This window comes from Protopterus annectens, chromosome 2.part0 (assembly GCF_019279795.1).
Source record: "Protopterus annectens isolate FY-2018-M chromosome 2.part0, PAN1.0, whole genome shotgun sequence".
Classification (NCBI taxonomy): Eukaryota; Metazoa; Chordata; order Ceratodontiformes; family Protopteridae; genus Protopterus; species Protopterus annectens.
In genome coordinates, this window is record NC_056728.1 from 1,662,022,634 (window position 1) to 1,662,039,125 (window position 16,492).

A 16,492-nucleotide genomic window follows, 5' to 3' on the forward strand; every position below is an offset into this window, starting at 1 on the left:
CTTTGGACTGCCCAAGGGCAAGTTATGAATTTTTTGTCCTAGAGGTTGCTACACAGGATTTGAGGGGGGTGCATGGGAGACTATCCTTGAGTATAGGGAACTATTGCGGCAGATTACCCTAGATGCAAGCAGGGCACCCAGGTTAAATAAGAACATCTCAATAGCACCTCTATTGAAACTCAGGTCTGCCAAGCTATAATGTACCATGCAAAAAAAATATATATATATATATATATATATATATATATATATATAATATATATATATATATTTTTTTACAAAAGTATAAATATGTATTTTTATCATTTTTTTACAAGTTTTTTATCAACACATTATCAAGACATTTTACTTTATTTCATTATATTACGAGTGATTGTATGAATAGCTTTTAGTTTTTTATTATTGCTTAAAGAATGTATTTTATGGTATGTAATTTTAATGTTTGGACACTAGGTAGCAGCATTTTGACATACTTTTGAATATTTTTTAATTTCTTTTTTTTTTATTTTATTTGGCTATTTTATGATTAGGTGGATTATTTAATGAGATTCAGCTATGTAATTTATTATTCTGATGAAGTTCTTGTGAACGAAAATGTAATTGGAATGTTATCAGCATTTTGGTGTTTTGCTCGTCTTTATTTTGTGACATTAAACCTTGGAAGAATTTGTGGACCTGAATGCTTCCTTCCAGCCTTTTTATTTTCTCAATTGTATTGAAGTAATTGCCTGGTGATATATATATATATATATATATATATATATATATATATATATATATATATATATATATATATATATATATATATGGCTATTATGTTTAGATGTTTATTAGTGTTGATTTTGAGTTCGCTGAATAGTATTTCTGAATTATTAAAGTTGGGATTATCGGGGTGAATAAGTTCTAGTTTTAAGTTTTGCTTATACATTATGGCTATGCCCCCCTCCGCTATTGTTTTTTTATCACATCTATGAATGTTATACCCAGGAGGGAGAATTTTATAGTATGGGATTTCAGGTTTGAGCCAGGTTTCGGTGAGAACAGTGATATCATGGGAGTATAAAGACAGGGAGGCATGAAGATCATGGACTTTGTTGACTATACTTCTTAGGTTCATGTTGAGTAGGAGGAGGTTAGAGCTATTGGGGGGAATTAGGAATTCCAGGATAGAGGGGAAGGTGGAAGGGCTGGGTCGTTGTTGAGTGCAGGTGGGGCCTGGGTTAGGGTTTATATCTCTGCTTAGTTTTAGTTGAGAATTAAAGTATACTAGAGCTTTTGAGAATTTAGAGAGAGAAGCTTGTTATACCTGAGGGATATTAGCATTGTTGAGTGGAGTTGGAGGCATTTATATGGGAAGTATGTGGTATAAGAGGAGTTACAGAAGTTTGAGGTGATTTCAATGTTGACATGCTTCTGGAGCATTTCTCCCCAGGCCTCCACTGAAAACAAGATCTGTGGAACCTAGTCAGACTTTCCCGGTCAACAAATGTTAAATAAAATAGAAAATAAAAAAAATGTGAGATGATGGAATGGGGAAAGGATAAATGATGGTGTGGTAGTTAACACACCTGTGTATTTGGTGCTGATAAGAGGTTAGATGGGTAACAAGAATAAGGAAAGATAAGCTAAGTTTATGAAATGTTAGAATGTTTAGATGTGAGATGTGGTAACGAAAGGCATGGTGTTGGCAGAGAGTAAATCTTATTTGGCTCAGGACTGATAGTGGTGAATAGGTAGCATAAGCGGGGGTGTACTAGTTATAGAAACACAGCTAGAGTGATGTGATATAGTAAGTTGTATTAATGGAAGAAGTGAGGATGTCACAGATGTGACTGTGGGAGGAGAAGGTAACAGAAGGAATAGGGTATGGAAACAGAGGGTAATATACTTGTGAGGATAGGGAGGTAGTCAGTGTTTGGAGGAAGGATAGTGTGAGGAAATTATATAAGGTATAAAAAAATAGATGTAGGAGTGAATGGAAGATGAAAGTGGGAGGGTTAAATTTGTTAGGAGGATATAGTATAGGTGGGAGTCTGGTGTGTAGTAGTATGTAATAGGTGGACAGAGGATGATGAGAGTGGTTATGTATAGCTAAATGTAACTGTAGTGGGGGCGAGTGGGATTTGGGAGCAGGACAGGCAAATGGAGCAGGCTGGAGCAGATCATGGGAGATCAGATAGAAAACAAAAAACAATCAGTCAAAAGAAGCTGTGCTAAGGAGAGTTGTTGGTAATCCATACTTATGGCTGCTTAGTAACCAGAATTATGAGGTAAATGAGAGAGGCTATGGATAGAGGAAAGCAGAATGGAGGTTAGTAGGGGGTTTAGTTAAAGTAGCTAGTGAGATAGTAGTGAAACAAGAAGCAGAATGGTGAATGGCCACTAGGAAAGAGGTGAGCAGGAGGGAAAGGTATGTTATGGTGATGTGCTACAGCTACATTTGCACAGGCTAAGGTACATAACTATTAGCACAAGACTGCATACACTAACAAAGGGTGCTGATTGGTAATTCTTTCTTGTCAGTGTTGAGGTGGTGATATTCGCAGCAGACTGGCCAGAAAAGTGCTCCCACACTGTACTTTAGGCAGTATTATTGCCAATATGGTGCAGCTTTGCACCCCACCAGCTGTAACTTCCTCTACTGTCAAATCAGACCACAAATCATAACTCTCTACCTCTTAGGATAAGAAATCTGGACAAAACCGTAATATTCAGCAGCTGCCTGATGCAATTATATCACATTGTGATGCTACAGCAGTCTTCTACCATGATGATTATTTATTTTTGAAAAGACCCCTTCTGTGATATACACAGTTAATACAAAGGTCAGTGGTAACACTGATGGTATGGCTTTGATTCTTGCAAAAGGAGACTGTGGCTTCTAACCCATTCATAGTTTTCAACATGTTATATTGACAAAATGCATGCTATGCAAAGATCCCATAATGTATGCACTGTCCTTGCTAACTGTCATCTCAACTCAGCATGTTGATGACATTCACATGACATATAAATCCCTCTGTTACAATGTTAATTTGTGTAACTGTCGCATCCTTTAATATCATGTCTGCTTTTATTTACCTATATTTACTCAGGAAGTGTGACCACCATTAATTATTATTACAAAATTGTCTTTGTGACATGAGTACCTTTACATCAATTATTTTATTACTATCTGAACATTTTCTTTCCCCTCTTACATGGTATTTCTGTATACATCTGTTTGATTTCTGTGCACATTGTCCTCAGTACACTTTCCCTACCTGGTAACACAGCTATTGTAGTTGCCCTTGCCATTTACCCTCCCCCTTACTTATTTCCATATGCTTATGTTTCATTTATGTGCACATTGCACTCAGTACACTTTCCCTGCCTGGTCCAGCTTGCATTATTTGCTCTACGTAGCTCTTCATGCTGTCTGCACAAGCACGCTAAACAGGTATGCCCATAGCCAAGCTTGTCTGTTTACTGTGTGTGTTCTTGTGCTGCTCAACATGTTTTCCTGGCCACCAACACTGTTGCCAGCCATGAAAACTTGATTGTATTCATGTAAGCGTTCTGAGCACCATGCATATGCAATTAGCACTGCTGCTCCTCTCACTAGCAGGTAAACATTGGGTAGGCGTAACATGAAACCTACACGATTGTTCATCAATCCCACAAAATATTTAAAAATTTCCTTTGGACAGTGATTTAGTTTTTGGCTCCTCTGCTGCGGAGGTGATCAAGTATGATGAAAGTGGTAAGCTAATACAGGGAATCTCTAAGATTTTTCAGCCCTCCTTTTCCAAATTTTCAAAGGGATTCTCTAACTCCTCATCCAATTCGGGAAGAAACAAAATAAACTGTCTCAACAAAATGCAGCTAAACAGATATTTAAGAAGAAATCACAAGTGGGTTCCAAGAAGAATTCAGGAATCCCCCCCAAAACCAAGGACAATCCAATAAGTCAGAGTGACTATTTAAGAGACTTTGCCCCCCCCCCTCCCACCCTGACACTCCCTTTTGTCTTCCAGAAAGTCTGAATCTCCTCTTATCTCTTTGGCAACACTTAGTTTCAGGCAAATGTGTTCTGAAGATAATTCATCAAGGTTACAGATGACAATGGAAGAAAATGTCTCCTTTCTGGAGAATAGTTCCTCATCATCCAGACCAGACTCTTTTATTCCCACCTATCCTTCATCGCATGCTGTCCCAGGGAGTGATAGAACCAGTTTCCCCTTCCCAGATGAGAAAAGGGATTTTATTCAAGGATGTTTTTAGTGCCAAGGAAAAAAAAAATGCTTGGAGACTTTTTCTGTATCTTTCTTTCTGGAACCTGTCTGTGATGGTGCCCAAATGCAAAATGATGTCACTTCACAACCTGTCACCTCTTCTTCCTCATTCGAGTTTCCTGGTAACACTAGATTTAAAAGATGATTATCATGACATCCCTATTCATCTAGAATGTAGGTGTTTCTTAATGTTTTGCATGTCTGGATCACATTATCAGTTCTCTTCCTTGCCCTTTGGAATATCCACTGCACCAAGAGTGTTCACAAAGTGTCTATCTCCAGTTGTTGCTCATCGCAGGCTACAGGGTATCCACACTTTTCCATATTTAGATGACTTGCTTATCTTTGCAGAGTTTTTTTTTTTTCAAAGTGTCAGCAGGAATCTCTCTCTTGGGTGAGAAATTTCTTATATAAGCTTGGATTCCAAGACAACATTTAAAAGTCTTTCTTGACTGCTTCTCACATGATTGCATTTCTGGGATGTCAACTAGATACCACAATTCAAACAGCCTTTCTTCCACAGGAAAAATAGACCTATATTTAAATACGTTTCTAGGGATTTCCACTCAGACTTCAGTCATTGTGATGGAATACCTCAGGACTTTGGGTTTCATGGCTTCTATGATTCTCATGAACCCCCTGTCTAGGCTCCACATGAAAAATATACTGTGGTTTCAGAAGTCTCTTTGGTCCCAGCACCAACAATCTTTGTCTTTTCAAATCCCAAGGATGGGGTTTGTCAGAAGATAAATCACTTGGTGGAGACAAAAGATATCCTTAAATCCAGGTCACCCCCTCTAGCTCCCTGTTCCAAAGCAGTCAGTCATCACACATGCCTAAGACTTTGCTTGAGGAGAATTTTCAGGAGGGATAAAAGTTCAAGGTATATGGGACACAGAGGACATATTCAAGCATTTAAATATGAAAGGACTGCTTGCCTGATCAAGGCACTCAACTTTCTGAATCATTTTTGTTCCCAGGACCTCTTCAAGTTCTTACAGACATTACCACAGTCATGTGGTACATCACAAAGAAGGAGGAACCAGATCATACATTCTTTGTAAGCTAGACATGTTACCGTGATATATAGCTTCACAGCACAATCTCACTATACAGGTATCCTCTATTCTGTCAGAGCAAAACTGTGTGGCAGACAAGCTGAGCAGGACAAGGGCAGGCCCTCACAAATGGAAACCAGACAAGGGGTCTCCAAGATTTGATCTTTCTGTGGGGAGTTCCTCACATAAGCATTTTTGCCTCCTCTCTGTACAATCAGCTGGCAAGATTATGTTCCTGTATGCTTTTCCATCTTTTTCACTAATAGCCAAGGTACTTCTGAAGATTTAAAAAGAATCCCCCAAGTTCATTGCGGTGACTCCCTTCTGGCCCACACAATCATGGTTCTCCCTTCTTTTGGAAATGGTCAGGGGCTATTACCACAAGCTTCCTCGCAGACTGGATCTACTCACAAAAGAACAGGGGTGTTTGATACACCAGGACACCAATCAACTTCAGTTGACTGCCTGGATGATAAGGTCTTAATTCATTTTAAGCACCTCTTTACTGAAGATCTGTAGGAGGCACTAAAGGAGGCAAGAAAACCTGCTACTAGAAAATCATATATTGGCAAATGGAAAAGGTTGTCTAGTTGGTGCCAACAACATAACCATCACTGATTCAAGGCTAGTTTTTCTCAGGTTTTACAATATTTGTATTAGTTACTATCCTAAGGCATTTCTTACTCCTCTATCAAGGTTAATTTATGGGCCATTTCGGCATGTCTGCCCATGAATCCTCTTCTTTCAAAGCAGTCTCATGTCAAAGTGTTTTTGAAAGAGGTTTTGCATAGGAGGCCTCCAAGAAAATTGGTGTCCCTTCCTTGGGATCTTAATTTTGTGTTAGAGAAACCAACACTTGCTCCATTGAACCAGCTAACCTGCCTGTCTTGAGGTTCTTAATGTGGAAAACAGTTTTATTGATTGCTCTAACCTCTGCGAGTAAGAGTACCTGCATTGCATGCTCTTACGGTGAGTCAGCCCTACCTCTTTTTCTACAGGGACAGTGTTTCTTTGAGAATTAATCCTTCTTTTTTGCCTAAAGTGGTATGAGTTTACCTTAAGCCAAACTATCCATTTCCCTGTTTTCTTTCCTGAACCCAAAAATGAGGAGAAAGGATACTCCATACCTTGGATGTCCACAGACAACTCGGGTACTATCTTGACAGAACCTATCTCTGTATTCTGCCTCCTACATGCTGTTGAGGGGAGATCTATGTCTGGCATACAAGACATTGTCAGACCTCCACCCTGATGGATCTCCTCCATATCCACAAAACAAACATCACCAGAATTACCCATTCTAAAGATGTAAACCTTGCCTATGATATAAATAGGACCTGCTCGGGAAAGAGGGTATATACCCAGAGACTAACCCTTCTCTGGAACAGACTCCCCATCCATGTGAAGTAGAGTTCCTCCCTAACCCAATTCAAATGTAACTTGGACAATTGGATGGAGAACAGGAAATTCCTCCTGGCTTGACACCTATGTCACTAATGGACACAGGCAACCTGCAAATGGTTTACCTGCCAGGTCCCGAGTTGTGAATGTTTCATCTTCTAGGCCACTGCTTACAAATGTTTTATCTTCCAAGCCCCTGCTTACACTTACTAAGTATACCAGAACTTGTCAGAAATTTGGGATGCATGGCTAGGCTTAAAAAGCCCCCAATGGTCATTAGCTTAGTACACACTTCTATAGATCTAAATCTTTCAGATCAATTGTTCATTTCTTGCAAAGGTAAGAAGAAGGGACAACCTGTGTCTGAACAGACTATTTCAAAATGGTTGCCTAAGGGTTTTGTTATACTTATCATAACAAAAATATTCCAGGCAGTGTCAAGGCCCAGTCTACCAGGGCCTTGGTTTCATTTATGGCTTTTTGGAAAGGAATGGATTCTAGAAGTATTCTAGAAGTAACAACTTGGTCCTCTGTGCATTCTTTTGCAGGATACTATAAGCTTGATTCCTTCTCTAGGTTTAGATCAGCCTTTGCAAGGGGCTCCTGGACTCTTCTCCTTCCACCTCCCAAATGTAGTAAGCTAGGATAATTACCCATATAGCTAATGCTACTGTAGCAGTGATCGAGATGGCAAACACTGCTGCAGTGATCAATACGATGAACACAGTACAGCTGTGTAAGGAAACGTACCATAACAGTAGATGTTTGAATGATCGCTGCTGCAATAGCTGCTCCCTCCCTCTGACTCTCTTGTTTTTTTGGTATGTTGTTTATGCCAGGGTGTGTTTATTTATTTTTTGTTATTCCTTACACTGTCATTTTAGGCCTCAGTCTCTATCTCTTCTTTGGCAGGAAATCTCTGAATGGCTTGTCATCCAGACTTGTCTTAGTAATCTCAGCTCGAGCTGCCTAAAAGTTTGGGTGCATGGAGGGTGCTCTTAAGCTTTGGAAGCTAGCCAGCTATATTCTTGGCAGGATATAACCCCGTATAGTTAAGGCCACTGCAGCAGTGATCATTCAAACATCTACTATCGTGGTAACTTTACTTACACAACTGAACTATCAACTTGTTTGACTATCCAGAGTTTGCTACAGACATCTGCAGTGGTGGCTGTATTACTCGTGTTTGAGCAAAAGACATTCATTCTTGGCTCCTCGTTCATCAGTCACAACAGATGCATGAAGGGCATCATCTGGGACAGACTGGTCAAGGGATTTGCATGCAGCAATAGGCCAAGTTGCATAAAAATGTCTTGGAAATGAGGACAGTTCACCTAGCACTGTAGGCCTTCCATGTCATACACTTGGACACTATAACAGTGGTATAACACATTTTCAAACAGGGCAAAACCAGATCTTTCCCTCTCTTTCATGAATCACTGAGAGTATGAGAGCAACAATTCTCAACACTTACTAATTGCAACACATAGCCATAGGCAAGCCAACTTACTAGCTGACATGCTCAGGAGATGTCTTCTGATGCCTCACAATCACAAGTGGTCTATAAATACATCTACTGTAAAAATGCTTTCCTGTCACTAGGGGAGGCCTTGCTGCAATCATTTCACATTGCAAAGCACCTTCAAGCATAGCAACTTATTTTCCCAAATCCCTTAACAGGAACAGACCTCCAGGGAAACTCCTCATCCACATTGGTCCCCAGGGCTCATCTGTCCATTTCCCCTTTTCCTCTCATAGTAAATTTCATTAAGAAAATGAAACTGTGGAAAGCCAAAGTAGTACTTTTTGCCCCAGCTTGACCCCAAAAGGTCTGGTTTCCCCTTCTGTGGCCTCACTTGTTAAGAAAAAATCCTTAATTTTCCGGCAAGCTTCACACAGAAATTCAGACACTCAAATTAGCTGCATGGTGTCTCCAATTTTCTTAATGGCTAAATACCAATCTTAATCTTTGTGGGTGGACCAGAGCCTTACGACAGCACAGAAGCAGCTCTGGAGGAGCTTCAAGAGGCTCTACAGTTCCATTTGACTTGTTTTCAGAACTTGGGTCTGTTTAATCTTTCCAAAAGCAAACAAGTCCTGTTCCTAGGGGCACTGCTGAACACTGAGCACCAATGATCCTGCCTTCCATCAAAGAGCTTTCTTGGTCATACTGCTTCAGGACATTAATACAACAAAGAAAAATTATTGCAAAGGAATTCCTGAGATTACTGGGATACATTTCCTTTTCCATTTTGATGGTACCTTTTGCAGAGTCACACATGAACAAGTGATGCCAGCCCGGGTCGCTGCATTGCCCCATGCCACTGTTGCCTTACACAAGGAATGAGCTGTCACATTGGATCCAACAGGTGTATTTCAGTATTGGGGAAGGTGCCTTTCAATCTAGGCCCGAATACCCAGACACCACAGACTCCTCAGACACAACCTGGGGGAGACCACTTCGGGCAGCTGAGGATCCAAGGGATCTGGGACAAAGCTCAAAGGATGAAACATATCAACATAAAGAGATGATGGTAGTTGTTATAGGCCATCAAGGCATTCTGACCCATTCTGAACATTCTCACAGACAACACAGTCATATAGTACATCAGCAGAAGAGGTGAGACTCTCTCTTACTTGTTATGCAGCTTGGCAGTGCAAGCATGAGGTCTAGTCCTGGAGTCAGAAATGACCCTCAAAGCTTTGTACAGCCCATCTTAGGAGAACTCCTTAGCAGATCAGCTCAGCAGTGCAGAAATGAAGTCACATGAGTGGATGCTAAACAGTGGGGTGTGCCAGAAATGGACCTTTTTGTTTCTCTGGTAAACAACTCACACAATTCTCTACCAGGATGCCAGCAGTGGGAGTCTGAGCAAAAGACACTTTCTCCATAAGCTCAGCAGATTTATTTCTTTACACTTTCATTGCAATACCTTTAGTCCCCAGGGTAATAATAACAGGAACATTGATACAATACTAGGTGAGCAATCACAGGGACCATTAGCAGCCTAGCCCTGCACACCTTTACGTAAACAAACAGTAGAGAAGGTAATTGAGGACAAGCCAAAGTGCTTATAGCTCCCTTTTGGCTCATATTGGTTCTCTTTTCTACAGAGTGCGGTAAGGACAAATTATGCACTGTTGCTCCAGCATGTTGACCTCTTGGCTTAAAAATAGGGTCACTCATACACCCCAGTCTGAAGGATCTAAGGCTGACAACATGCATGATCTAGCACACATTCTCTGTAGGCACTTCTTTTCAGAGGATGTGTTATACATTTTAATGATAGCTAGCAGACAGAAAAACATTGTACCTAGCTAAATGGAAAAAGATTCTTACTTTGGTGCCAAAAGGGGGTCAACTACAGCCCCTGTGCCCTTTTTCTCACTTACTTGTCAGATATTTACAAAACAGAGTCACCTTATGTCTCAGTGAAGGTACATGTTTCAGCCATTTCAGCTTTGGCTGTCTTCAGATGCCCCACTTGGTTCTTTGCTGCCAGAAAAAGAGCTGTTCAACAATCTTACTTCTGTGGTAGTCTATGGGTTGTATTCTGCCAAGGATACAGCAACAACCTGCTTCCAAAAGCTTTCTTCCGCTCTATCACTGTCACTCTGTCTGCTTATAGGTTAAGCCCTTTTGGGAGGGAGCTATACAAACAGCCAAGAGTGACAATTCTTCAGTACTTTCTTGCTACCTCATGCAGATGCATCTTTGAGGATCTTCAGGATCAGTAGTCAGCCAAAAGCTTCCTGTCAGACAAGTAAGATCCCTTTTGGGGATCTCTTCCATGCTAATTTTAATACTGTAAGTGTATATATCTATATATATATATATATATATACATATATATATATATATATATATATAGCTATATATCTATGTATATATCCATATCTATATATACACAGTGTGTATCTATATATATATATATATATATTTATTTATTTATTTTTTATCTTATTCTTTGTCAAACTTGTGGCATATCACTTTAAGCATAACCACTTTTCAAGAATGGCTGCAAGTGTTACCTGAATTATGCTATTTCAGTTTAGGAATTGCATTCTAGGTATTATGTGTCAAATTAAGCTATAGGGACGTATTTTGTGCTGTTTTTTTAATAAATTGAACATTTTATTGACCATATAGTGTATTTTTGGGCAGTGTGCTTTAAAATGAATGCTTATGTATACTTTGTGACAACATACTTGTTCCTTTTTTAATGGCAGTTCACTTTGGGGAAACTATCTCTGATTTTGTGACAGTAGTTGCTTGTGTAACTTTGTGTTGGGGATTTAAAGATTTTAGAAGGGTTGTGTGCTGCTTAAGTGAACTGACAACTTAGCTTCTGACCAACTCCTTCTAGTGTACCTTACTAGTGATCAGGCTTCTTTCTCAGCTACAGCATGAATGCTTACCTCGGTCCTGCTTTTCCTTCTTCCAAAGTACATAAAAATAAGAAAATAAAACAGCTAAAGCATGAGCCCATGTATTCAGAAGTTGTTAAATTAACTTTCTTGACTAATGCCCCTGGTAATGTTTCACTCAGGGGATACTATCATTTCGAAATAAAATATTTCCAAAACTTATGTGCAGATTAGACACATTCAATATTTATGAGCTAGTGTGAATTCATAACTCAGTACTCTGTTTTTTTTTTTTTTAATAATGAACAAAAGAACATGCCATGCACAACTGTAATAAGTTAGAGCACATTGGACGAAAAAAGACTAGGTTATTCTTTTGAATATCCTTCTAGTAATGAAATTGCCTTATACACTGTTCAAGAATTTACGTCACAAAAAGAAGATTTGAATCCAGAAACCTTACCATGAGGAATGAATTAACCTTAGTATTTATGTACCCCCTAAGTGTAAGAAAAATGTGAAAGGAAAGAGCAAAAAATGTCAAAGTGTAGCCCAGGTTTGCAGTATAGGCTATGATAAAAAAAAGGAGAAAGAAAATAATTATTTCCCTCAGAAAAAAATATAACAATTTGCAACGGACATGAGCTTAGTCTCAGAAACTCTGGCACAGGTTCAAATTTCTGGACCATCGGTACAGAATACTGTGCAGCCTTTCGTTCACTAGTGCTATACTCTGAGGTTATTATCAAACCAACATGCAATAAAAACTAACTTTGAACAACAGTGATGAAGCACAAATTAAGGAAAACCCCCAATGCTACAAATGAAAAACTGAAACAATGGGCACTGCGGGGATTATGCAAGATTGCTGACTTAGAAGAACTCATAAGTGATGATATGTATATGGGAGAATATAGCTCTCTAACCATCCAAATACTAATTCTGACATAGCGATAGATAAAAAATTATGCAGAGAAAGCACTGAATAATCATCAAACATGGATGAATACGGCTTTAACCACCTAAAATTTGAATTCCGAAGAAGTTATTTATTTAATAGAACAAGTCAGAATACTCTTCCTGATCATGATAACATTAATGGACTATTTCTAACTGAGATAAAAGGGAGTAGTTGGGGTGTATTAACCTATTTATTCTAACAATCTTTAGAATCTGGAATTGGTCCACTCCTAGATTTTTCTCCAATCAGCTCCCATGGACCCCCCACCCACCATTGTCTGTAACTGCCTTTAAATAACTGACATGTTGAATATAGTATATTAGAGCAAGATCGTTTGTCCATCTATCTGCTTAACTGAAGAAACTACTTGGAAACCTCAACAAGGTGTCTTTATTCCTCCCACAGGGAGGGTATCAAAGAGAGAGAGTCTCCTGGATTTGCTAGCTGAAGTGATTTTATCTGGACTAACACTTTATACTGTGTTCTTGTTAGTCCCTATGGGTTGCAGGTGATATATCAGACTACACTCAGGCCCGCTGGATTACCTCAATTTTCAGAAAGTACAGATTTCATCAACATTTGTATGGTCACATTTTACAACATGCATGAATTACAATTCTGTATGTTTAATGAAATCCATTGCAAACTGCATGGCTCTAAGCAAACCACTTAACCAGGCCACAACCATTGTTCACCTTTGAAAATAGTCCTGTGCCAGGTGAGTTTATGCAGTAAGTAAATTAATAAAATGAAATAAAAAAAGAAACGTTATCATAAATGGGCTCACTTACAGTACAATACTAAACAATGCTACTAAGAACAGATTTTCTTTATTTATTTTTATTTATTTACTGGGTAGGTGACCTGGTCTGTGGATCTTTTTCAGCCATAAGCCAATAACAAAGCTGATAGCATAGTAACATACATTAAATCATGAACAATTAAAATAATTCATTTGAAATAATATGTAGCAGAAAAAAGCTGGCATGTTTATATAATGTATAAGCCATTTGTCAATATAAATGAATATAGTAGAGAATACTTTGCAATGAAAGCACTAGCTGCATTACTTGTATATGAAGAAATTGATAAAAAGTCAGGTGTTTCATTTTCTTTTTAAGTACAGAATTTTCTAAGATCTTGAATGAATCATGCTAATGTTGGTGCAATGAGAAGGAAACTCATTACACAAAGGTCAAATCCTTGAAGCATTGGTAGACATGATAAAGTTTGATTTCATGGACAATGCACTAGTTCATCCCAAATAAATTAAATAATGCACTGCTGAAAATGTACTTTTGTCATTCTTGTAAACACTGGTATTTTGCTTAGATCCTGCCTTTAGCTAAGGGCAGGTATTTAATCTCTGAGCTAATACTGCCTTACAGCTTGCTTTAGTCACAAGGTAGAAATACCTACACACACACACACACACACACACACACACACACACACACACACACACACACACACACACACACACAAACTGAAGAAAAATCTCAAAATTTTACTTAAAATTAGTTATTTGTTACTTCTATCCAGATTCTATTTGCATCCCATTGCTTCTCTTTGCATCGTTTGTATCTTGCTGCTAAGTGTTCTACACCTTGCAGGTCATTTAATGTGTTAGTACCAGTACAACAAAGTGCTTTTTCATTTTGCTCTTAGCTGTCTTTTGAGTTTTAATTTCAACTCCTAATTGCACTATATGTGCTTAAATGACCCTACATTATTTCAGTATTTCCCTGAATGTTACCAAAGTCCTTATGTAACTGCTAATTTCTTTCTGTTTTTTTTTTACTCTATCAACTAAATATATACAGCTCGAGGAGCTGTACCATTAGTTGCCTTCCTGGGGCTCATTAGTTGATGAACTGTAAACAAAGTGCGTATTCTGCAGTACATCACCTAAGGTTATATACTTCCTTACCTTAGGCTGTTACCTACTGGGATAGGCTAATCATTCAAAATCAGCTTTATGGTCTGACTCACGTGATCCTTCTAACTACTAGAATCAGTGAGAATACTGATCATTAAAGCATCGATGACTGGATCCTTATACCAGACTCTAGGAATATCATCTCTGCACGCATCATGTCTAATTAAATTATTGATCATGTGGCCATATAAAAGTCAATAAAATGGATAGGATATGTTACTGCAGAAATACGAGGAGGTTTAACCCTAACATCATTAGTCCTTTGCTCACTGCTGTTGACCACACTTCACTGTGCACTCTGCCATTTTGTGATCCTGTACAGTACTAAAACAAATGCTTTCTCAGTAATGCTAGCACTGCTGTCTTGTCTAAAGTGCATATTAGGAAGGTCAATCTGTTTTGGATTGCTGAAATCCACTGTGTCACTGAGAAATGAGGTATGAACCAGTCTTTCATAATTCAAAATTTCTGTCTCATCTCATTACATACCATGAAGCTAGAAGTCTAGTGAATGATGCACTACTCTCCAACAAAAATAGGAATCCCACAGTTCTATTTACCAGCCCCTTAACCTGATCGTGATAACATTAATGGATTATTTCTAACTGAGATAAAAGGGAATATTTTGGGTTTATTCACCTATTTATTCCAGAAATTTTTATAATCTGGAATTGGTTCACTTCACTGGAAAAAGGCTAATACAGTCCTGATACGTAAAGGCAGCATATCTTTATAAGGCTTATACATTTCCTGTTGGAAAGTGTTTAGAGTAAATGTTGATAAGAATAATGAAAAATTCAGCAGAGTGCAAATAATTTGATACCCATCATCATGGATGCTCATTAAGAAGATCTACTATTACAAATCTAATTAGCCTTTATTCTGATCTGGTAAGGGTGCTTCACAAAGATCTGGATGAATGGGATTTCTTTGGATCTAGCAAAAGCTTTAAATTCAGTACCCCATCAAACTATCTTAAAGACCTTGGGGAATTGGAAATTTAATAAGTCTACTATTCATAAAAATTCTTCATTTTTATTATTCTTAAATTATTATTTATTGATTGATTTATTTATTTATTTATGATTATTATTATTATTATTATTATTAGGTTAATTTCAATACAAAAAGGTAAAATGCCTAGGTTTAAAATGGCCCACAAAGGGCAGCTACCATAGTACTTAACTAAAACCCTACAAACGTAAAGGATGATTAGATAAAGGTGAGCATTTTAAGAGCAAAACCTGTTTTTTTAAACAGACTGACAGTACTTGAGACATGAAATAGAAGCACATTTTATAGGTTCATAGGTTCATGGGTAGGTACTAGTCTATTAGCCCTAGGGCCTGTATAAGCCTAGCCAAAAAGGTACCCTGGCTTTCGCACCCAAGAAAATTATTTTCCTGTGCCCCTGTCGAGCAGAGCCATATAAGTGATCCCTGGGGTGAATTTCCTATTTCCCATCCAATCATTTAGAGTCATAGGTAGGAAAAGAAGACAGCTGGTCTTTTAGCAACCTGTTTTCAAGTTGGTAGGTGGCCACAAGACATCTGGCAGGTAGAGCGGCGGGGAGCCCAACCCAGTTTCCTCAGTGCACCAATGTACGGTCTGGAAAAGCAGCTTATTAACAGGTCAGAACCTGAGGTCTCTGCAGTAGCAAGAAGCAGCGTCCCTGGGTGGGCTGAACCACCAACCTTTCAGTTAACAGCTGAACGCACTAACCGACTGCACCACAGAGACATTTATGTAATGTAGAGACTATAGTAAAAGCCATCATGAAGACTCATTTTCTACAAATGTTACTGAGATAAAAGCATAATTAGAACTATTTAATTAGTGTAATACTTTCTTACCATATCTGTCAAATTTGTTAAACTCTGCATCATTTTTGTGTGAGAGATGTACAATCAACATTGTATAGAAACTATCAATTTAAAATCTGCAAACTTTGCTACAGTCTGCTGATGTGCTTGTTCATTATTCTGCAGGAAGTGTTGATCCTGTGTTGTGATACTTCAGAGTGTATCATTCACAGCTTTCACAAAAAAATTGCCTGCTTAAAGAAAGAGCCCTCTGGTTTTATTTCATGCACACTGACACCTGCTGAGAAAATGTATTCATAGCTGAACTGACAATGATTAGTCAATTTTTAGAAAATACAGATTTCATTAACATCTGTATGGTCATATTTTTACATGTATGGAACACAAACTTGTATATTTAATGAAATGCACTGCAAACTGAATGGCTCTAGGCAAGCAACTTAACTAGGCGATGGCCACTGCTCACCCCTGAAAACAGACCTGTGCCTAGTGAGTTTATGCAGAAAGTAAATTAATAAAATTAAATTAAAAAGGAAACTTGTATCATAAATGGGTTCACTTAGAGTACAATACTAAAGAATGCTACTAACAACAGATCTTGTTTATTTATTTGTGTGTGTTTACTGGGTAGGTGAGGTGGTTTGGGTATCTTTTTCAGCCAGAAGACA